A 26,428-nucleotide genomic window follows, 5' to 3' on the forward strand; every position below is an offset into this window, starting at 1 on the left:
GTTGAACGCTCCATGATAGGTATCTAATGTGAAGATATTCAAATCTGCATGGTCAGTTTCCAGCTTTGCATCACTACCAACCACATCTAAGGACTTTACTGCACTTCGAAAGAGAAGGAGGAGTTGCATTTCCAAGGACGCTTTTCTTTTTAAGAGTCCATATGAGAGTGGAACACACATCAGGTTTGGGAGGTGAATGTGAGGAGAGGGAATTATTATCAAGAAACCACATGGTCAGACAAATGGACAACCACAAAATATACAGTGGCTCCTCCGCTCAAAAGTTTCTAGAGACTTCTGAAATTTACAGAATTTCCCAGTGAGATTTTGCAAACCACCCTCTTCTGCTCATTAACCTGATGTTTTCAGTGACTCTAAACTATCAATCATAGCTTTTAGGCCCTAATTCCTATATTAAATTCCTTAAAACATAGAATGACTGTTTTCCTAACAAACACAAACTGATAGAAATTTGGTACTGGAAGTAATTCCGGAGGAACAGAACTTTGAGGATGGGTCCTTGAAGTTTGTTCTCTGTGTATAATAATCTCACTGTCAGAAGTATATGGGGCACCAGTAGCCCATGAAATGCTATAACAAAGAGTTACTTGTTACCATTAGTGAGTTTTGCCTGGAGTTGAAGACCTGGAGAAAGCAAGCTTTAGGAATGAGGCAGCTTCTGCAATGGGGCGCCTGGGTGGCTCAGTTGGTTAAGCGACTGCCTTCGGCTCAGGTCATGATCCTGGAGTCCCGGGATCGAGTCCCACATCGGGCTCCCTGCTCAGCGGGGAGTCTGCTTCTCCCTCTGACCCTCTGACCCTCTTCCCTCTCGTGCTATCTCTCATTCTCTCTCTCTCAAATAAAATCTTAAAAAAAAAAAAAAGGAATGAGGCAGCTTCTGCAATAGAATACTGCAGGGAAAATATAAAGACAAAGATTATGAAATGACTTTTCTGCTTCTATCCATGCTTAAAAAACTTGGAGAAAGAAAATTACTAGCTTAGGGCTTCAAATTCCCAGCTCAAGGTCGAGATAAGGAATCAGAAATCTTCTGTGACTTTTTCATTATATATATATATTCTTATACCAGCAAGATGGAGATTTCTAAAAACCTTAGAGTCTGGCCTAGTTGGAACTTAAGTTGTAATTACAATACAAGTTGAAATAAAAGTGTCGTAAGTTCTGTTAAGATCATGCTAGAGCCCTGATTAAGAGAAAAATGGGAAGCTTGAATGGGCAAAATTTTCCAGATGCTCATGAAGATGCGTACCTTGAATCGTCACATTCAGCCAAGCTTATCTTGCCAACAGAAGCAGCCCTATCTAAGGAAGTTAATATTTTTTGCTTGAAAACTCTATCAAGACTTCACCTAAGTTAGCTCCCTTGCAATACTCTCAAGATATACTCTACCAAATCTTTGCTTCTAGTCTAGAAGCACAATTTATAAGTGGTTTCAAATCTTGGCATTCCCTAGTAGACCAAATATTGTCAGAACTAGAAAGAGTTACACAAACACCAAAAGAATGACAAGACTTTGCAATTTATATTTACATATGTAATATATCTTATATATTACATATAATATATACAAATCTATTATATATATTCTAAAAATATTAGATGAGAGTGGAAAAAATAATGTATGATCAGGCTGGATTTATTTTTATGGGTGCACTGACCATAGATTCTGGACCCACTGTGTACTTTAAACAGCTGAGAAGTTTGCTCAATTGCCTGAAATCTGGGCTCAGTGGTGACCTGTGTTAAGGAAAGTTTATGTGTTCACTTTTTCTTGTTAAAATGCCAAGGATGCAATGTAGGGACATAGAAATGATACCATGAATTTATTTTGTTCAATCTGTTCTCCTACTTTCTATCTATATCTCTAGGAAAGTCCAGAGGATACCACCATTATCAAGCCTTTGAGAAACACTTTGATGCAGAGGAAACAAGCATCTCTGAAAGGGTGGGTAATGTCAGTTCTCTAGGCCAGGAATAATGGAGATAAATACCACTCTCCCAAAGGGCTCCCTGAATTCAATGCTAATGATGGAGTTCTGGACAAGCAGAGGTCAGGTGGTCGCACTTAGCTACGGGATAAAAAAAGAATATAGTTGCTCTAATGAGTGGTAGGACCAGAGCAATAACCAGAATTATTTGTTCCCAAAGAGACCTTAGGGACTGAAATAGAAATGTATCCTACTCAAGCCTCACTTGATAATTCAAGTTTCACTGCATAATTAAAATCTGCTAGGAATGGTGAACAGACACCAGATTTTCATCACTCCCAAAGAGTTATGACTGCTCACAAATTTTTCAGACACTAGTCAGTTCACAGACAAACACTTTGAATGAAGGAGAGGGAGGCTGTATCCTCTTGAGATAAGACACGGCTATACTACCAAAAATTTATACTGTAAGCTATTTTTTCCTCTGCTTCCTCAAATTGATATATGGCTATTTGCCAGGGTTAATATATTTATAAAAATCTTGCCAGTTGTAAGCAGGACCCTATGCAAAAGAACGTTGTGCAGTAGGTCAGGGCTATGCGACAGTTGCCCTGCATTTTCTTCATGTGATTTAAGAGATTCTAGGTACTGACCTATCTGTTTTACATAGGGATGCTCTATGGAACCTTTGGCAACACCTATGGGTGAATCACATATCATAACTTCAGCATTTTGGAGCACTTCATGTTGCATTATGAATAGAATTATCCTTACTTTGAAAAGTGACATTCACCTTGTGACCAGGCCCTGGTAGAGATTGATTGCATAACTTTTAGCTTTTAACCTATTGTGTGACCTGAGCTGCCCATGATGAATTGACTGCTACCTAACTCACCTAGCGTGCATCCAATGATACATGTGAGATCAGTCTTCAGCAGGCAGAGGCACGAGTAATTTGCATGAGCAAGTGGCTTAAACCTCCAAGGCATAGACTTTGGATATCTCCTCTTTCTCTCCTCAAAACTATAGTTGCATGAGGAAGTCCATATGGCTAGTTAATTGAAGAAGAACTATAATCTGGATCTATGTTTTAAAATATTGTGTATTAATAGAAAAATTGAGGTATAGTAAAGCCCCAGGAGAAGGGGTCTTACCATGACAGAGGACACCATGGGGAAACAGATGGGTTTGTCACCAGATCTGTGGGGGGAGGGGAGGAGGTGAGGGACTGTTGCAAGAGCTTTTATTGTGTTCTCCACAAAGAAGAAGTAAAGCAAGGTCAGAAGACGTAAGAATTGGTTAATTTCAATCATTTCAGCAGGCTCTGGAGCATAAAAGCTGTTGTTTTTGGTCTGGTGCTTGGGCCTGAGGTAATTAGGGCAGGTGTATTAGTGCACCAGAGTACCAGAACCTGACAGAGAGGGGGCTGGTGGTGTGAACTCAGGATTGGATGGTTTGTATTTAAAAAGCATGCCGAGAGGGGAGGACTTCTCACCAGGAGGTAGGGGGGATGAGACGAGGAGACAGGTGACTCATTCGGTGATTTATTGGATTGTCCAGAATAAAGTGTGTCCAGTATATGCATCTAGAGCAGATATTAAACCAACAATTGTACAAAAACTGAAATGTAAATAATAAAGCCTGTAATATAGAAGGTTTTGTGCAATAAGCTAGGCCATTTGCAATTGGATAGTGATAGCATTATAGCCCCATTCAAACTCTGACAGACAATGGTAATGGGAAATCCTAATTTGCATATATGTGAACAGTACACCTTGTGTTTACTTTGTCTGGAAAGAGAGATGGCCAAATGTACAGATCTACTTTGATTTATTGGCTAATAAATTTTTCTGAATGGTCAGGTACTTGGCACAGATAATAATTATATAGCTAGATGGCCAAGGAACAACATTATAAAATGGATGACAATAAAGTCTGGAAAAGAGATATGTAGATGGACCTCTTGTAAGGGTCAGGAAATATGAGAATGATCATGTCCCATGTAAATACAAAGGGAGTTCTCAATAATCTGGTAGACTAGATAATCTATTCTGTGGATGTTGTTCTTTCTCCAATGGGCTCAGGAACAAAATTGCCATCGTGATAGTGACAGAGATTATGTGCTGGTTGAGCAACATGGGTTCCACTCACCAATTGGGATCTGGTTCCAGTTACTCCTAAATGCCTTTATTAGTTATCTATTACTATAAAAACAAACCACCTCAAAACTAAGTAGATTAAAACAACCACCATTTATTTATCTTGTGATTCTGTAGGTTGACTGGCATTTCTTCTTCTCTGAGCTGGCTGGTCTAATCTAGGCTTGTCTCATTGATGAACCTCTAGTGATTTGATTGGTCAGCTGGTAGCTGAAAGATCTAGGATGGTGTCACTCGCATGTCTAGTAGTTGGTTGGCTATTGGTTGGGTTGCTAGGGGCAAAAGCTTTATGTCACTCAACATTCTTCACGGTAGCCTGGTTTCTTCACTATGTGGCAGACAATGTTCCAGAAGTTGAAAATGAGAAATTCCCAATTTGTTAATGTCCCTTTGGTCAAAGCACATCATGGATTAGCTCAGATTTAAGAGAGGGAAAAACAGACTTGTGAGATCCATCTCCCAAAGTCATACTTCAAAGAAAAATTTAGATAAGGCTCAGAAAAACTTCTGGCGATCCCCCCCCCCCCCCGTCCCCCAACCAATTACAGTTCTCAAACTTTTGTTTATCTCAGTGCCCCACCTGCAACATAGCTTCCGACATAGAAATACTCGCTGGGGGAAATAGTGAGCCACCTAGTGGCAGGTCGATTACATTGTACAGATTCTACTAGAACTAGGCCCAAATTTTTCCTTCACAAAAGCTTCTCTGGGTATGGCTTTACCTCCTTGTCCACAATGTTTTTGCTAAAATCAAATCTTTGAACTTACAGAACGACTTATTTTTCTGACCAAGAAACTTATTTTACAGAAAATTAGGGGCAATAATGGGCTCATATTCATGGAATTCACTGGGCTCACCATATACCCAGTTACTTTTAAGGTATCTTAAACTTAAATCGCATTGCAGCTTCAATGGCTTCTTGTCAGCAGCCACTTGCGTGTTGCATTCAAAGGCAGTCTGAGGCTATTTCATAAACCTCTTGCAAATGACAGAATATTTCTTGTGACTTTTTGAGAATTATCTACTACAGTGCTTTAGGCTTTTATTCAGACTGGATCTATGATGATCAAGTGTCCCAATTGAATGAACATGGTAGGTTATAAAGTAGATAAGGACCTCAATAAACAGATGGAAAATGTTACTATTAACTCCTTTCCCCAGTCACACTGGTGCTTGCTCAGTGGACATTTACACAGTGGCCATGATGACAAAGATGGAAACTCTGCATGGGTTCAACTACATGATATTTTTGTACTGAGACTGATCTGATTATTGTCACTGCTGAGTGCCAATCTGTGCATGACAGAGGCCAATGACAAATTCTACATGGCATAATTTGCAGAGTGCCAGCCAAGCATCCTGGCAGATTTATTGTTTTGGACTCCTTTCATCATGGAAAGAGCAATGATTTGGAATATGTGTCCACAGAAGTACAGAATTTCCTTATTGCCCACAGTATTTCTGCCAGCCTCACCATTTGTAAACTTACAGAAAGTTGTAGCCTATGCCACAGTATCTCACACAACATCTCTACCTATAAAAGGACATGTTTTAAGATAAAGAATTGGAACAAATTGGCTCACAACCAAAAATTCACGGGTGCAATCACATGTTTCATTAACCAGAGGCAGCTATTTGAGAAAATTGTGAGATAGACTGTACTCTTAGTTATGGAACCATCTTGGAGGAAAAAATATCCTCACGGTTATGATGCAGTTCTAATGGTGCTATATATCTTAAATTAATACTCAGTATGTGATGGTCTTTCTCACATCATTAGTATGCTTGGGTTCAGCAATCAAGCGAAGGATATGTGGCTCTCTCACTATAAAACCAAATAGTATGCTGAAATAAAATTTCCCTCTATTTCAATAATCTTAAGCTCAGTGAGTTCTATCCCCAAGAGAGAAAAGCTTCCACCAAGAATCATAGTCATGGTCCCCTTAAATTGGATGCCAAGATTGCCACTGGTCTTTTCTGTCTTTTATGCTGCTAAATCAGCAGGGAGTAAAGGGGGTTACTGTAAAAGCTAGGGTGATTGATCAATCACTTTCAGAGAGTTCATCGATTCAATCTAGTAGCTGGCCAAATTGCCCGTCAGCTGTGTTGATTCTACTATTCAGCTCATTTATTGAGCTTTCTCTTTCAACAGACAGACTGCCATCTTGGGCCAATGCTGGCCATAAATTTTTTGCTGCTTTGAACAGATGTTAGTAAGTCCATTCTTGCTTGCTAGATAACAATTCAGACAACATGATAAGCACAAATCTTCTATTTGTAGTTGGAATGTCATGCATAAGAAGAATGAATTCTAGTTTAAAAAAATTAATGTATAGTTTTTGACCTGGTGGATCTAGATAAAAGATGCAATTTTAAAATATGAGTAGCATTAGCTTACATTTGTAAAAGAAAATATTTCTTATCATCTTTGTACATTTAGCAGCACTCTGGAAAGATAATTTCAAGCATGTTTTTAAATTGCAGAGCCTTCCTGCTTTGAAATACTATTTAAATTATTTGAGAAGATGGCTATTTTTTTTTCTGTACCACTGGAAAGTCACAAAAATATATATCTAGAACCCCCAGAGTTTCCACTTCCAATAAAATAAACTTGAACATTAACAGTATTACTTTTTTTTTAAAGATTTTTATTTATTTATTTGATAAAGACAGACACAGGGAGAGAGGGAACACAAGCAGGGGGAGTGGGAGAGGGAGAAGCAAGCTTTCTGCTGAGCAGGGAGCCCAATGTGGGGCTCAATCCCAGGACCCTGGGATCATGACCTGAGCTGAAGGCAGACGCTTAATGACTGAACCACCCAGGTGCCCCAGTATTACTTCTAAAATATTACTAGTTCACAGTGAATACACCTTCTTCCTCCTTTTGCAGCTATGTAGTGTAGACTTCTTACAATGTTAAATTGAATGCTGTTATTGTGGTCAAATCTAACAAGATGGTATATAGGGTCATTTATTCAATTTCTTTTTTAGTGCCTACTATATGTCAGGCACTCTTCTAGGTTTGTAGGATGCATCATTAAACAAAACAATAGCATACATGGAACTCGTAGTCTAGTAGGGAGACAGCAGACAATAAATATAAAAGGACATGATAAATAAGTAAACTATATAATACATAATAAGCTGTTACATGCTATGGATAAAAAGAAATGATAGACTAGTTTGAGGGAGAATCAATAATTTTCTCCTCTTCCAATAGGAACAAGAGAATTGGACTGACATCAGATTACTGAATTTTTTATTTACTTAAGGAAAAAAGCCAATCAAAAATATTTTATCCATCATACTGTCCTTCAGGTGTTGAGGTAGAATTCAGGGAGTGCCAAATACTGTGGCCTTCCCAAAGAACCAAAAAGAAGATGGCATTTATCCCAACAAAGAAACTAGAAAATCAATGTTGAACGTTTCATATATTTAATTGTAGAGCTAAGACTAATACATGGTGGGGTCATCAGTTGAAAATATATGTGAGCATTATCTGCCTGATTGAGGAAAACAAGCAAATAAAAGTGAATAAACTGGGGTGAGTAAAGGAGGAAAGTAACATAATGTTGACTGTTCTTTAAATAATATATAGGAATCAAATGATTCCTTTTAAAACTGACTGATAGTAAAAGGTTAAGTTAGAAAAAGAGAGATGAAGGTAACTATAAAAAATATTACCAGGCCCAGAAAATTATGAGAATAATAATACAAACCCTCCCAAATAACAAATAAAAAATTAAAAAGCAAATAGAACACACAAAATAATGAAATAGAGAACACCAAATATAACAATACTCAGAACTGAGAGCAAAAAAAAGTCATCAATAAATGGAATGCGTGAATTGTTTTGAAGAGAAAAATATTTTCAAATATGCCCAAGAATGAATTAAAATGAAGGAATTTAAAATAATTCCCATATAATTTAAAATTATAGACATGAATAAAGATTCTTTAACCAAATGCAAATAATGAGAAAGGTTAGTTTGCAGTTCTGCTACCTGACAAAGTAAACTTCACTACCAAGATCACAAAATTAGCCAAAAAAGAACACTTTCTAAAATGTTAAGAGCCACCTTAACAACAAAGCTTTAATATACCATTCTTGGAACCAGACAGGTCAAATGAATGAAAAATAAGAAAAGATATAAAAGATCTAGACAAAAACAAGAAGGTAGATCTTTGGGATATATTTCAAATGCAGTTGATCTTTGAACAATACAGGGGTTGGGGTGCAGGTGCCCTATACAGTCAAAAATATCTGTTTAACTTTTTGACTCCTCAAAAACTCAATGACCAATAGCTTAGTGTTGACCCTTGCTGGGATAACATAAATTGTCAAGTAACACATATTTTGTGTTATATGTATTATGTTGTATTCTTAGAACAAAGTAAGCTAGAGAAAAGAAAATGCTATTAAGAAGATCATAAGGAAACGAAAATACAGTACTGTACTGTAACAACAACAACAAAAATTCCATGTATATTTGGACCTCCACAGTTCAATCCCATGTTCCTCAAGGGTCAATTATACTACACTCTATCACAGGCAATATAACCTCTCAAGCACATATTGAATGCTCCCCCAAATTGATCACATTCTAAAGCAAAAATAAATAAAAGTAGTTTCCATAAAATGCAAATTACTAACAAACCCTGTGTATAGGCTACAAACAAGAAGCAAGAAAACAACATGTTATAATAAAAAGGCATTTCACTAATCAGTTATCTGGCAAAATGAAAAATACTGCAGTTACAGAATTTCCAAAAACTAATGATAATGAAAACACAAAGTATCAGCAGTTAAATTAATGTTCAGAGGAAAATTTATGGTGCTTATGTGTGTGTGTGTGTGTGTGTGTGTGTGTGTGTGTGTGTGTGTATGAATAAAAATTGAAAAGGCAATAGAGCTCAATTATTGTATTTTAAGTTCTTTAAATTCCATTTAAACATTTCTATTTCTTTGCTGTGATTCCTCATCACTTTGTTCTCTATGCAGACATTTTGTAAACCCATGAACATATTCATGTTAGTTGCTTTACAGTTCTTATCTGCTAAATTCAGCAACTGGGTAATCGCAGGGTTAGTATGTCTTGAGTGCATTTCTTTTTCATTAAATATTGGTTAGATTTCCCTGTATCTTTTTATGTTTAATGATTTTTTATAGGCCAGTGGGCATTTTGAATTGTATATATTTTGGAGACTCTGTATTCTGTTGTGCTCCTTTGAAGAGTAATTTTTGGTTTTCCATGTGGCTACCACGGCCAGACTTAAACTCTATTCTTTACTCTGCAGTATCCATCTGCTGTTTTTTTTTTTACTGGTCTCTCTGGAGTCTCTCCCAGCCATTTATACCTTAGTAGTAAACCAAGGATTTTGGCAGATTTCATTTCATATTTGAAGGCTCACTCCTTCTGTGGATCCCTCCCCCTACATACATACTCAACTTTCTGACTGTTCTTCCATACCCAAATTCTACCTCTAGAATTTATTCTCAAGGCAGTAAGACTGGTTTTATGCCACTCTAGCCACTAGCAAACTAGACAGTTTCCCACTGTAAATGGCCCCACTTGAAGTTCTCATTAATTACACTTCCCATCTATCAAGGATAGATTTCTTCCATTTTTTGCCTGTTTTTAATCCCTCTATACTGCTCCCAATTTTTTTTCTTAGATATAATTTCTTGATCTCATCATTGTTATCTTGGAATGATAAACTGACCAAGGTACTTCTCCATTTTGAGAAGCCAGAAACTCCTAAGTGATTGTAATTAATTCAATTTTAATTAATTAAAAGATGAGGGTGCACTCACCAACAGTGTTATATCTAACATAAGTACATACGGTATAACATATTTGTTCAGTCCACTTACTTTAAAAGCTAATCATTTAAAGAATACACATACAAGCAGAGCAATTTAAAATGAAAATTCAGGATGCATGTCAGAATAAAATGGATTATGTTATAGCAACCAACAATCTTAAATTTCAGTGGCTTAAGACATTTTATTTCTCACTCCTATTACATATCTAAAGTGGGTTGTCAGGGAAACTCTGGTCAGGAACTCATGCTGAAGAATATACGTAGTAACTCAATTCCCCAGTCAGTCAAGAAAATGGCAGGTACATTTGCATGTATACATCTCAATTGTTTCTATCACTTTAACCTCTGTTACTGTTTTTATTTTTTTCAAACATAGATTATTTTTATTTTGTCTCTATTCCTAGACTATAAATTCTTCGAAGATTGTAGAAATTTGAAGGTTTTTTTACCTCTTACTTCACAAATCATTTTATACTTAATATGATCAAGAAATGTTTGTTGAAGTGTGAAGGAGAGGAAAATGGAAGGGAAGGAAGAAAAGAAGAATAGAAAGGAGGTGTTGAAAAATTATACAATATATAAATGGTTATAGATGTTTAAGATACACTGTTGAACAACACAAGACAGAAAAAATCTTGTCCTTATGTAACTCACTCTGACTTACTCTATGTGGATATGGAAAAGAAACAAGTAAAAAGTTTATGATCTCTCTTGAGATTTCTTGCTATCCCAAACTATGTATTTTTCTTCTCTGATTGTATTAATACTGTTAATAAGACATTATTTTTTATTGAATTATGAGGTCTTAAATTATAGTCTTTTGGTTAAGTTTTTTTGTAGATATTTTTGGTGGCAAGGAACAAGTACACACTCTTCTTACTTTTTTTGTTAAAGATTTTATTTATTTATTTATTTGTGAGAGAGAATGAGAGAGAGAGAGAGAGAGAGAGAGAGAGAGAGCATGAGGGGGGGAGGGTCAGAGGGAGAAGCAGACTCCCCGCTGAGCAGGGAGCCGGATGCGGGACTCGATCCAGGGACTCCAGGATCATGACCTGAGCCAAAGGCAGTCGCTCAACCGACTGAGCCACATAGGCGCCCCACCTTTTTTTTTTTTTAAGATTTTATTTATTTATTTGAGAGAGAGAAAGAGAGCACAGAGGGAGAGTGAGAGGGAGAAGCAGACCCCCTGTGGGACTCATCCCAGGACCCTAAGATAATGACCTGAGCGGAAGGCAGATGCTTAACTGACTGAGCCACTGAGGAGCCCTACACTCTTCTTACCTTAAAAATATTTTATTAACCTAATGGCACAGAGCATCAGTTCTGGTGTTAATAATTGGATGTTTTAAACAATCTCTTTCTCTCTCCCTCTCTCTCTCCTTAATGTGGCCTGCTCATCATTTTGTGCCAAGCCACATCGCAGGTCAATGGAAAGCTCTGCTTAGGTTTAGTTGCCACAGTGACCCAATCAAACCAGAGTTTACAACGGTTTTGGATTACTATAGCATTGCTAATGTCCAAATCTTCAAGGTATTTTCTTATGTAACAAACGAATCAAATTAAGACCTAAACAGTTATTAAATAACAGATAATTTGTTCTTTTAAGTTTAAAGATCATAGAGAAAAAATCAATTAATAATACAATACGATAAAAATTTAAACAGTTCTTAGGAATGAAAATGTAACCCTAGTAAGAATCCTGAGGTTTTTTTTTTTCTACTTGAACCTGCATAATAGAAAAGTCAATAAAATATTAGCATAGTTTTAGAGAAAGCAAGTTGCTTTAAGTAGCATACTCTAGTTGAAAAAATGTTTGAGGGATCTTTCCAAATGCACTGATTAGTAAAATTAAAATTGAAATATTCTATACGAAATAGATAATAAGCTTAAGGGTACAGTTGTTCTTAATTGAAAAATGTAGCCTTAAGAGAAATGTAACACCAAATTAAGGAGAACAAAAGAAACACAAAATCCTTAAGATTTTTCTGGAAACTATAAAGAAAGCTTAATATGCTTAAAAATGCAACTAAAGGAAAAATTTTAACCATAGGAACTACTGGGTTCACAATTTAAAGATGTGATAAAAACAGCTTATAGGTTTAGGATGAGATGCCTAAACCATGATGTATTTCAAAATAGTTTTTGTTTGTTTGTTTGCTTGTGTTTGCTTGTTACTCACAGATGATCATTTAAGCATACAACCGTCTGATTTTGCTATGTTAGTTATTTCTGGCAATTATACTATATAATTGATATCCATTTGGATAAATTTATAATTATGCATTTTATTTTATTTTATATATTCTTTTATGTACATTATCCAAAGTGTTCAAATGAAGTAAATGATGGGTAATAAATGATCACAGATCTTTATTAGGTAAAAAAAACATAGCTGAGAAAAAAAACGAAAAAACATAGAGATCATCCCATAAATGCAACCTAATCAGTTTTTGAAATATTCTATATCTGAGTTTGTGTTCTTTATCATAAACAAGTGTCTTTAAATTTGAAATTAATTCACAGCAGTAGCCAGAGATCAGTTCTTAATATTGTGTAAGTTTGTTACTTGAAAAAATCAAGGACAGAAATAAATTTTCACCATGCATGAAAATATTGCCCAGTAGCACACTGCAGACAAAAATAATTTTATTAGTCAACATTCTTATTTCTTTTTAATTTTGAAGTTTCTTAGTGTTTACATAGATAAGTGTGTTAAAATGTTGCTACAAATTAAACCTAATACTACCTTTCATGAAAATTCTTCACAATTTAAAAAAACTCTTCTGTCAAAACAGTAGATATCATATGTTCTAATAATTATTCTCAGACATTAATATGCAGAAAAAATATCATCAATGTTATGAACAGAGAGAGGCATTTAACAAATTAAATGTTCGACAGAATACACTTTAATGCTCTACTTTTAATTTCTTTACACTTATTGGGTGCCTAATCGTGTTCTTATTTCTTTTGAAGTTGATAATATGTTCTGGTTCTTCTGGGTTCTCTAAGAAATTTGTAAGAGCTTGCATGAGGTGTCAGAGTCTTAGAAGAAAGACAAAAATTAACTTAAGAAAGATTCCAGCATAAAAATTTAAACAGTGTATTCTTTAGGTCTAGGGAGCCCACGTGATAGAACAAAACAGCTTGCATTTTACTTGCAAAAATTTGTTATTTGCTTAATATTGAATACATGATATTTTACCCAATTTTTCAAGAGTATATCAGAGACTGGATCCTCATAGGAGAACATACAACTTTTGAACTGTTAACAAAACTGTGATCATAAAATTCAAGGTGCTATGTGTTTCTTTGCTTAAGATCTATGAATATTCATGAGCAATCAGACATAGATCCATTCAACAAGAATGTTCACGTTTCTTTGTACTCAAAATGTGAATGATCTTGTACATAAAATATTTTTACATTAATAATATAAGATAAAGATGCCAGTTTCTCCAGTGTAAAGTCTATTTTTTCATTAGTATTAAATTGTTAATTTGAATAAATAAATCATAAAATAAAAGGCTATATAACTCAGAGAAAATATTTCATACTTTTGTGTATTTTAACAAATTACTTTGAGTATACTACAGAGTTCATTTTTTTTTGAAGGAAGAAATAAGCATTCAGAAAATTCCTTCGTGAATTATAAATGTCATACAATTGGTAAATTTTCACTCATTCTCTTTAATAAAAAATACTGTTTTGGTATAATATGTATTATTTAAAAATATGAACAACTAAAGCAAAATTTTAAATTGTAGGAATGATTTTAATTCAGAGGACAGAACTTCTCAGAATGTTCTGGTATTACATAAATCACCCATGCTGCCATGGTCAGATTCCAGTATATTTATAAACAATATGCTAGAATGAAAGTTTTGGCACTTAAGCTATAGAGGGAGAGATATAAAATTAGATATATTATAATACAATACATCTTTAGGTATAAAAATGGAATGTCTTAGCACATATTTAATAATGTCTGACAGTAATATTTTCCTTAATGGAATATACTTATAACCTACTCACAAAGAGTTTAGATTCAATGAAATTACAGTGCAAATTCTGGCATTCAGATATTGGTAGAAATTCTGGAATTCAGATGTTGGCAGAAAAGTTGTGTTTTCCATTTTTAAAAACCTTTGTACATTACCATTGTGCACAGATGGTTTAACATCTCCCCTTCCCACTGATACACTACCTGTGTGTCTCTATTTCCAAGATGCAAATCAGTATGCATTTTAAATATTATAAATAGTGGATGGATAGACACAGATTGATTTCTTAGAATGAGTTTGTGTGTCATAAGTAAAGTTAACAATATTTAAGTTAAACAAGGATTGCTATTAGGGAATTAGATTATAGTTACATTTTATTATTAAGGCACTGCATTTTTGAGACTTATTTTTCTATAGAAATATTGATATTTATATTTCCCTTTTATTCTCGTTATCCTTTCTTGCATTCTCTTTCTTCCAGAATCTCAGTGTTAAGAATGGTCTACTTGGACATACAACTTAAAATTAGAGATTTGTTTAAACTAAAAGAGGTGTTTCATGATATCTTTATCACACATTGAAAATATGAAATATAATTGCTACCTTTGGCAAGATAAGTTCTGGCATCTTGGCAGTAATGGAAGATATTTTTGGAAACATTCCAACTCCATGTGTAGTGATTGCACAGAAATTTTGATGGCCTTTGTCAGACTTGGTTTGGGACTCCGTGCCTTTGGCAGGGTCACTGATGCCATTGATATGGCCACAAGGAATCTGGTTAGAAATTTGAGCAAAATATAGTCAGAAATTACCCCATTGAAGCTAAATCTATGAAACCTCCTAGTAACTCACAAAAATAAATGAGGGAAGTTGTTAAAGGAGATCTATTTGTCTCCAAGGACTGTGCAATTGGACTTTTGGCACTTGAATTGTGACCTTAATATTTACTAGTTGCTATTTAGATGTGATTTCATTCACAAATGACTTATTACATTGATTATGTGGCATCTGTCATTCACTTGCACTATGTTATACTCTAGTTCGTTTATTTTCTATCTCTCCAACTAGAATATATACCTCTTAGATGCAATGATTTTTATATCCTGTTCATTGCTGTATCCTTAATGAATAAAACATTGCCTGGCATGTAATCATTTCTCAGTATGTGTCAGTTGGATAAATGTGTATGAATGAAGTAATGAATGAAGTAATGTGTAACACAAGCTATGTTTCCCTCATTGTGTTTTTCACAACCTCACATCTCTATCCTATACATAAGGAGTTAATTTCCATATTGCATTAATATTAAATGTATGAGTATATGATGCATTTCCAATAAATATTTCCTGATAATATAGTAATAATAGTAGTAGTAAGATCATCAGCAGCAGTATTGTGCTAGTATTAACTTTAGAAGCATTGCTAAGGAGGAGAAAAATAAGCACTGGCATTCTTACTACTACTTGTTACTGTTTCAGATAAAAGTTACAGTGAAGTTGCTTCCCAGTGCTCCTATGTGGTCCATGCTACCAAAACCTAATTTACTGAGCATTTATTTGTAATGAGACTCTTCCAAAATACTAATTAAAGAATAATTTTTTGTCACCCTTACAACTTTACCCAGTAGCCCCTCCCAGCCAACCAACATAAGCACACCATGGGGAATAAGAAGTTAGGAGTCACCACAAACCAGAACTTCACATATGTAATTTTTATTACTTTTTTTCTTTTTAACAGCTTTATTGAGTTATAATTTGGTTTTTTAAATATTTATTTATTTATTTGAGAGACAGAGTGAGCATGCATAAATGGGGGGAGGGGCAGAGGGAAAGAGAGAATTCCAAGCTGACTCTCTACTGAGTGCAGAGCCACATGTGGGGCTAGATCTCACAACACTGAGATCATGCCTGAGCCGAAATCAAGAGTCAGACACTTAACCAACTGAGCCACCCAGGCACCCCTGAGTTACAATTTACATACAGAAAACTGCACATATTTAATGTATACAATTTTGTGAGTTTGACACCCATTATACCATCACCACTATCAAGCTAATAAACACCTAATCAAGCTAATTTATCACCCCCAAAAGTTTTCTTGTGCCTCCCTTTTTTTGAGGTAAGAACAATTTACATGAGATCTACCCTGTTAACAAATGTTTTTAAGTTCACAATACAATATTGTTAACCATAAGCATGATGTAATGGAGCAAATCTCTAGAACTTATTCATCTTGCATAATTAAAATTTCATGGATTGGAAGACTTAATATTGCTAAAATATCCATAATACCCAAAGTGATCTACAGTTTCAGTGCAGCCCTTATCAAAATACCAATGACACTTTAAAAAAACAGGAAAAAAATCTTAAAATTCATATGGGGCCAAATGTTTAAATTTGGTAATATCTACTACAGATACTTTTAAGAATTTCCAAAGGATTCTATATTTAAAATCAATGTCACTGCAAAAACAGAAGGTGTTACTCATGACTCTTAGTTTCCAAGCAATTTTTTTCATGATATCATTACACTGAAAGAAATTTCCTAACAGTTCAGCCTATTAACTAATTAGGTCCAAACAGTTTTGTAAGTATATATGCCCTAACAACTTGATGTCTGTTTGAACATATAACAGACTTGAAATTAAAAATAATTCTTTAATAACCAAAATCACTTACTACTGGGATGTGTGCATTGTTGAGTATATCACAAACCTTAGAATTACACTGGACACATTACTCTCTTTTTTCTTCCATAGTGATTTTTGCATCATTATTTTATTTTATCACAACAACTGTCAGAAACTCAGCTTTACATAGGTATGATGTGATCAAAAGAATCACGGCTTAATCTCATAATGAAATCGTAAATGATCTCAAGCTAGTATTTTGCATTATGCCCGACAGATGTCAAATATCACTACATTTATCTTAAATGTTTAAAATATCCCATAGCACCCTTTAATTTTCTGGGGCTTTGCCAGACACCTAAGCACAGAGTTTGGGATCCACAGGACTGAAAAGTAAACACCATGGAAGAGTAAGTCATCATATTGGAGGAATCCGAATTCAGACTTTAAGGAGAATAATTCAATGACTCAGTTGGTTAAGCATCTACCTTCATCTCAGGTCATGATCCTAGGGTCCTGGGATTGAGCCCTGCTTTGGGCTCCTTGTTTGATGGGGAGCCTGCTTCTCCCTCTCTCTATGCCTGATGCTCCCCCTGCTTGGGCTCTCTCTCTGTCAAATAAATAAATAAAATACTAAAAAAAAATAAGGAGAATAATTCAGGGAATTATGGAAAAGATTCTAGGGAAAGGACCTGGTAACATGAGAAAAGGCACAGAGGTGGGAAAGTAAGGACACGTCCAGGACTTACTTGTGAGTAGTCTTCTGTGACTAGAGGTCTTCTAGCCCAGTCTTCCACTCTTGATCTACATAGTGTTCTTTCAATCTTTGAATTAATTGCTAACATTAAGAAACAGTGAATTTCACGGAATAATGGATTTCTGATTTCTCTTCAAAACTAAAATCTGGAAAGCCTTGATTCCTTATTCTACATGACAAATATCTGTGTGCTGAGCTGCAGTCCCTGATATGGCCTGTTTCAGACCACCCAGTTATCCACATGCACCACTCACCTGCACCATCCTTAGACTGCAATGTAAGTTATACAGAGAATAGTAAACAAACTCAGGAAGGAAGTCTAATTTGACTTGAGGTGTTTTTTGGTTGGTTGGTTGGTTGTTTTGTTGTTGTTGTTTGTTTGTTTTGCTTAGTTTTGTTTTCCTTTTGCAATGGGGTCAGAGGAGTTATAAGTGTTTTGAAATGACAAGTGGCATTAAGTGATGCTCTGGAATGGGAATAGGAGTACGTCACTTAGAGAGAATAGTGACAGAGCAAGGGATACTTGGAATGAGCTCCATGGCATAAGGTTTGAAGCTGTGTGCTGCACAGGGCACTTGGCCAAGAAGATAAGGAGGGCTGAATGAAGCCTCCCTTTTGCCAAGCTGAGGACCACACAAATGGGATTCCTTTCTTAAATCACACAGAAGTACCGTGGGGACTGAGACATCTCTTGGTACAGTAGACTAAGTAAGAGGAAAATAGCTTTGAATTGAATGAGGGTCATAAAATGGAATGCATATGAGACATATCATCATGTTTATTTAACAATACTAAGCAAAATATTTGATGTAAGAAGATGGGGGAATTAATTATGAGACTGATCCTTAGAAAAATGTAATATGCCTCTAATGTCCATGCAAAAGGTAGGAGCATAAAGCATTGGCAGAGGATTGGGCAGTAAGTTGACTAAAGGCTTTGAATTCCATACATCAGATGCTTTTTCTGAAGAAAGAATAAAGAAAATAAAGAGTTATGACAAGAGTTAGTGTTCATTAGGAAGAGAGTAACACAATTTTATGTGGTTGTTATGAAATAATGGATCATCAACATATCTTAATTTGATAAAGTAAGTTTTTCTTAGAATTAATGAATATTATTTAGTGCATCATACAGAAATGAGGAAAAATAATTATTTTTTTCTCCTGAATAAAATGTAAACCATTAAATCTTATTTAGACTCCTTTTCACTAGAAAATAGCTTTTTCTATTACTCTTAAGTAATAGAAATTTTTGGCATTATAATATCAGTAATTTCTTTAGTTTATCCACATAAAGCTGATATTTTCATCACAAAATGAAGTATTTTACTCAAAAACAGATTAAAGAGAAATCGTTTATCAATCATCTCAAAATTCTAAACTTCAACAGCATTCTCTGTAAAGATGTATATAAAATATTGTTTAATTTTCAATTTTAGGTGTTTGCTGGTGATATTTAGTATCTTTGAACATATAAATTAATATGTATGTCCTCATCCATAATATTTATTCTCCTCAAATATAAGTACCCTTTATTGGATTATTTACTTCTATAATTTTTCTTGTAATTAAATTCCTAAGATTCCTTAATCAATCATTCTTCTCTGCTGCTCCTCTCTAATCAAAACATGAAAAAAAATTAGTATGAGAGACAGAATATCCATAACCTGATTCTCCAAGATTATTTAAATACTCTTTGTTAAAGTTTTATTGAGAATTACTCAGAAATGTGTCTGGTTCCAATTATGAAACATGTAATGATTTAGTTGGTGAAAAATCTCAGTTATTCATTAATTCAACAGTATGCATGTATGTGGACAAATTTTGTCAGAAAACATGGTAATTTTTAAAAGGCCAAACTTTTTCTTGTATATATTATTATTTTACTAAAAGTTGGTCTGTCATATTTGTTATAATCAGAAGTCTTTTAATACATCCTCTAAAGCAGTAAAGCTGTCAGAAATAACAAGGAAAAATCAGTAAAACACTCAACTCTCCCAAATGGATTTGCAGATAAATTTCTGCATTCTATAATTTATATTATCTCATGGAAAACTGAAAAATTAATCATGCATTAAGGTAAAAAAGTCCTTTGTAAAAGAGGAAATATGAAGACCTTAATAAACATATTGAAATGAAGCAAGATTTAGAGAGCAAAATGTTAACACTAACTGCAACAAAAATTCATCTGTGTGAAAATCATGATATGCATCCTTCTAAAGAACTTAAACACATTTAAAATGATAAATTCATATTGCCAAACGTTTATAATGTGTGGGTTTATCCCTGACTCCCAATATGAATATGCAGATTAATATCACATCTATATGTTGATATATATGTGAATATATCTAAATATGCATTCAAGGATGAAGTTTAGCACAGACGAAATGAGAATATATATTCTCATACATACTGCTAGTGGGAATGTAAAATGGCATAACAGTTTTGAAGGCAGGCGATTTCCTAACAATGTCAGTTATCTGTATACCAAGTCATTCAGCCAGTCTACTCTAAGCATTTATTCCAGAGAAATGAAAGTATATTTCTATACAAATACTTACACATGAAAGCTTCCTAGGAGCTTTGTTTCTAATAGTCAAAAACTGGAAATAATCCAAGCAATCATCAATAGATGAGTGGGTAAGCAAATTGTAGTGTATTCATACCACTGGTTACTCCTGAGCAATAAAAAACATGCACTATTGATATATACAACAACATGGGTGAATCTCAAAGTAATTGCGCTTAGGAAGTCAGACAAAAGACAATGCATTCTGCACATATAACTTACATACTTTATACACCCACATATACACAGGTGATAAAAAAATTTTACAGAAAATACAATCTATTAATGAATGAAAGCAGGTGAACAGGGCCTGAGGCTACAGTGCTGGGGGAGCAAAGGGCATTAGAAGACTTTCAGGGGTGATTTATCTTGACTTAGTGATGTTATAGGGGTTTATATAAATTTCACATTTTATTAAATTATGCATTCTAAATATGTGCAGGTATTATATGTCAGTTATATAACAAAAGCAGTTTAAAAAAGTAGCATGTATTTTCAAGAAAGTGCACATTTAGAATCAACAAAATTTTATGTGTAAATAACACTTTATGATACCAATATTGCATAATCTATTCTAGTTTGTAATAATTAGTGGTGTAATATTTGCATAATTCAGTATAGAACATGATGTGGAAGGGGATATCCTTGTGATTTGGGGTTTATTTTTTGCTACATACTATGTCTCTCATATATTTAAATAAATGAGAATTAGGCATTGATGAAAACATTCAACTTCAATAATATTTAACTATTTATTTTAATAGTGTGACAGTTTTAAAATAGGTCTCCTTTTTTTTTTTTTTAAATAGTCCTACCTTTAAGAGGTAAGGGTAGACCCAACTCTTGGGTCTGAGTGGACTTCTACATATTTCAACCATTATTGTATGATGAACTGATACTGAGTGACTTTTGAGTTTTGGTCATAAGAGGAAATACAATTTCTGTCTTACAGAAATACTTGGATTCAAAGCCCTGAGATGCCACAGAAATACTTGGACTGGAAGCCTGGAGACACCATGTATGAATTTCAACCAGCTTGAGTCTGCCATGCTGTGAGGGAGCCAAGCTGCAACAGAGGGACCTGTGTAGGTGCTTCCATTGGCAGTCCTCACCATCAAATCATTCCAGCCCCGGAGCTTGATGTGTAAGTGAACGAGCCAACCAATGATTCCAAATCCAGTTCTTGAGTTCACTGCCAGCCTTCTAGTTTTCTGAGTGGAGTTTCCAGACATCATGGAGCATAAAACAATCATTCTTGCTATGTCCTGTCAGGATTCCTGATCCACACAATTTGTGAGCATAATAAAATGTTGTTTTAAGTCATTGAGTTTTGTGGTGGTTTGTATTCAGCAACAGTATCTGGTCTCTAAGGTAATGGCCATTTTAATATCAATATTTTAAATGGATTTTCTTTCTAAGACCTACATTATTAAAAAAATAGTCAAGATTTAGACTTAAATATAGGCAGAAACCTTTGGATTCCCAGATGTTTGCAACTCTCTAAGCATGTGGATAAGCCTGAATTAGAAATGGTAGGAATTATTTTCATAAAGTCTGGAAACAGTGCCACTATATGAGAACAGCTGTTGACTTTACAGAGTAAGGCTTGCACATATTTAATAGCAAAACTAATATTGGCTTATTAAAAATGCATTATTGCTTTGTTCATTCTGCCAAATGACAGGTGCAAAACACATATATCTTTATTTAAAATGCAGAGATTAAAAAAGATATTGAACATATTGTCCTGAGCTGTTTTAGACAACTGTGCTGTGCATTCATGCACAGCTGATAACAAAATAAAAATAGAGGTTTCAAGTAGGTATATAGGGTAAAATTCAATCCTCCCAAATATTTTTCTTTTCATCTTCCTACAGGCAAGAATGTACTTCATGACATTTATTCCCAGACAGCTGAGACAGAGCATCCCTGGCAGGCTATGTTCCCGATTCTTCTGTTCTCCATCAGTTTTGGTGGCATAATGGTACTTAGTTAATGATTGATTATATTATGAAATTGAATATATTTGATACAATATGAATCCATTAAGTAGCATCTGCCATACACTTTCATCAATAATCTTATGGGACATGGGTAAATCAGACAATTCTTGGAACTAATAAAAACATGGCTCATAACTAATTCCCTCAATTCTGCTAAAGACCAAAATATGGAATTGTCTTCAGTTTCTGTTCACACAGCCACTAGAGAACATCATTCTCGTTTTGTGCTATCATGTTTCATTTCTACTGAGGCTTGATTACTTATTTCATTCCCTAGAATGTGTCCCAAATATTGTTGAGTCTTTATCAGAATTAAAATTCAGTTTTGGCAGATAAAGCTTTAAAAACATTGAGAACTATTGGATGTAATTTTTAAACCATTTTATTTTTTAAAGATTTCAAATTAGTCTTAAACATTAACAGGAACATCTACATGAGGGCATCTCAAAGAAACAATTTTGAAGAGGAAGAATTACCGTTGTTTTTTTTTTAAGATTTTATTTACTTTAGAGAGAAAGAGAGAGAGAGCCTGAGCAAACAGTGGGAGGGAAGTAGAATCTGAAGCAGACTCTGCATTGAGCATGGAAGCCAATGCGGGGCTTGATCCCAGGACCATGAGATCATGATCTGAGCTGAAACCAAGAGTTGGATGCTCAACCAACTGAGCCACCCAGGTACCCCGAATTACTGTACTTTTGAAAAAAAGCAGTTATAATTTACACCGAAACCTTGTTTATGGTATCTGTGTCCCAGTTTACATTTCTATGTTGCAAACCTTGAAAACATTGATACAATGATCAAATGACTGTCCTCTTTGTAATTTTCTTTCCTTTACTTTGATTTCAACAAGGATATCTAACAAAGATCAATGAGCTAAATGACAGCAAATATGGCATATGGCTCAGCCTTTCAGGAAGAGAATTAGGATTAATATGGGACTATTAATGGGGACAGTGGAGATGGTTCTTCATTAAAATGCATCAGCATCAATGCTGATAACTGTAACAATCTCATCAATATCACTGGGTCAACATGCCATTTCTCTTACCCAGGGTTCTCTACTGTACCAAGTGATATATAATTTGCAATACTATTGTATGTCCAGGGTGGGAAGTTCATAAAGTCATTTTTAAGATTTATGAGGTCATGATATTAGGGTTGTTTTTGGAAGGGTTATCTTTTGAATCAAACATAACCATAATATAGAAAAAAGAAGAGTTTAGCATTATTATGACTATAATGATAATATGGGTTTTATTTTTCTTTTCAGTCCAAATCACAAAAGAATTTATAAAAGGAGGGGTTTTTTGTTGCTATCACTTTTCAGAAAGCAATACAGAGAAGGCAAATGATACCTTCAAACTGAGTTTTATTTGATGTTTCAAACCCTAAAACACCTTTCAAATTATACCCATAATAGTGGATTGGTATTTAATGTTATTCTACTTTTCCTTTCTTTTCTCATCTGTTTTTATGTAGTTTTATAGACTAACATTCAAAGCCAATTGAACAGGGAGATGAAAGCTTATAGAGATAGAGAAGGAGAGAAAGGCTTTGTTGATAGCAGTTATAGAAAAGAATAGATTGCAAGTAGTCAAACAGGACTAAAGGAGGGAGAAACAAATAATAGTTGAAGAGAAACACAGCAATATTGAGAAAATATTAGTAGCACTATAATAACTCAAGATTTTTTACTGGAAAATGTTTAAAATGAATTTATTATTGGCATGTTAAGAAGTTTTCAGGCAGGAAAAAGAGGGTTTTTTAAAAAAATTGTTTTTGATACTATAGTATATTCTCAAATATTCAGAGGGACAGGGCTCTCTCCTCCTTTTCACTCCTGCTGTTTGCCTTCAGGCTACTTCACTGCTCATTAGCACCTTCACCAGAGAGTGGGCAGGAGGAAAAAGAGCGGAAACACAAGTCAGGCAATTACAGTTCTCATTAGGGGCTCTGGCAAAAACGTATGGGTGGGCGGAGTCTGAAACTGACAGCTAAAGAGATATGTGGGATTACCCATGGTATCCTCTTGTTCACATCATTCTGCTCCCTGAATATCAGAGATAATTGCATGTTGACTATATTATAATACATTTCCATAGCAATTACTGACATGTTTACAGAAGGGAAACAAAGCAAAAAGGTAAAGTTATTACCTAGGTCAGTGGTTCTCAAATTTGAGCTTGCATTGAAATCACCTGTGGTGCTTTTTAATAAAAAAGGCAGATTGTGGGGCTCCACCCATAAAATTTCTTATTGAATAGGTGTGTGGTGGTGCCCCAAAATATGAATTTCTAGCAAGTTTGCAGGTGATGCTGCTATTGCTGGTCCATAGATCATACTTCAAAGGTCATTGACCTAGATAATTCAAAAAACATTGCATAGTTGCTAACAAGAAACATAATTCACTGATTTTAATTTTTTCTTGTTATAGGGCTTATGAATCCTTATATGATTTCTTATAAGAATTCTGGTAGTAATGCCATCCTTTTTGGCCTCATCCTAGTTTGATATACAAACAACAACAAAAACAAACATTGAGTTGCTATCCAACTTCTTCAATAACGTTCTAAAGTATAACAGCAAAAATGGAGGTATTATTCAGATATGTGCTGTCAAGTTTATTTTTATTTCATTGACATATAGTTTGTCCATCTGAAACTGTTAATTTGCCAAATAAGTCTCTCGAGGCTATATTTTTTCTTTTTCTGTTTTAAATGTTCAAAGCAGCATGTGATCTTTGAAAAAGAAATGTATGGAAGTCTAAAGTAAAAATGCAAAAATCTGCACTTTCTACTTCCACTCAACCCATAATCTCACTCTAAGGACATGTGAATAGGTACAGCTACCCTTAGAGATATGCAGAAATTCACAAATATAATAGCATATATTGATATTTTTAGTAAAATTTATGTGAGTATAATATATATTATATATGACTATTGTATATTTCTTCTGTCAATTGCTTTATAATTTATTGACAATCTACTGTGGATGTAGCAGAAACTGTTCATTGACTCTTTTATCCATTCCCCCTTTTTCTTATTTTAATATAACTTTAAGATTTTGGCTTTTCTCATGGACATCTAGATTACATTTTATTTGTTCTATCCTGATTTGCAGTTTGCTGTGGTCAAATTGAATGACTAAAGTGTGGCCTAAGTGTTGTATTAAACTTCCCAGAAATATCTTTAAAACATTGGAAAATTAACTTTATCAGAATCACCTGGAAGTCTTGGTAAATCAAAATACTGGGCCCCAACCCTAGAGATTCTGATACAATAAATCTGGGATGAGACCTGAAAATCTGCATTTCAGATAAATATCTAGGTGACCCGGATGCTGCTGTGGTTCAAAGACCACACTTTGAAAACCAGTGCCTTAGAGGAAGAAGATGTAAAGTTCTCTTTCCCTTGTTCTTGCTGCTGGTTTAATATGGACCTTCCTCTTAATCACAAGCAGACATTTTGACATTATGGTAAAAGCCACACTCTGAGAATGGCAGAACAATAAGATTAAAAGTATAAGGGTCTCTGAAGATTATGGGACTTCACTACCATCTCAGTACTCCTGGCCTTTAGGTGAAAGAAGAACATTTCTACTTTTTTTAAGACTTTTTTATGTTATTGTGTTATTGTCTTTTTAAATTTCTCCTTTTTAAAACCACTTATTGTGTTCTTTCTCATTTGCAATCAAATTTGCATGGATTTCATGGATATATTTTTATGTAAAATACATATAAATTCAATGCATGGTTTTTAATTGCTGCATAATATATTCTTTTATAGATAAACACATTTTTTAAAGATTTTATTTATTTAAGAGAGAATGGGAGTGAGAGAGAGAGCACAAGCAGGGGGAGGGGCAGGGAGAGAGGGCGAAGAAGACTCCCCACTGAACAGGGAGCCCGACATGGGACCGGATCCCAGGACCCTGAGATCATGACCTGAGCTGAAAGCAGACACTTAATTGACTGAGCCACCCAGGTGCCCCAGATAAACAGATTTTATTTTGTCAAAATTAAATATAAAACGAAGACCAGATTTGAAAATTCCCTGAGCAGACAAAACCATTTAAACCACATAAGCAAAACTAAATCTATCTTATTTCATGGACATAGGAAAGTTCTTAGGTTATTTCTTGTAAATGCTTCTGACAACCATAAAAGAAACTTGTCATCTTCCTAAAAATGGCATGAGATAATAAATTTTAAATAATCTCCCGTTGTCTAGAAACCCCCATTGTAATGACCAGCCCTTGGAAAGGGTAAACAACTTCCTCATTTTTCAATTGATAAGCCTTCTTGTGACTTCATGCTTTGGAGCTTCCTATCAGTCTTTGAATTTGAAGACTCCCAGCTGGTGAACAGTTTTTCTTTGCATACTAAACTCTTACTAAATACTATTTACTGATTTGGTGGTTTTAATCGTGCTATTTCTGGATTTTTGATAGTTTCTGGAATAAGTGGGAACCAAAGGATACCTCCCCACCGCCCCACCAATGATGCTGAGACGAATGAACAAGCAGGT

This window comes from Callorhinus ursinus, unplaced genomic scaffold, assembly GCF_003265705.2.
Source record: "Callorhinus ursinus isolate GAN/ISIS: 27379988/994484 unplaced genomic scaffold, GSC_fseal_2.0 scaffold54, whole genome shotgun sequence".
NCBI lineage: Eukaryota > Metazoa > Chordata > Mammalia > Carnivora > Otariidae > Callorhinus > Callorhinus ursinus.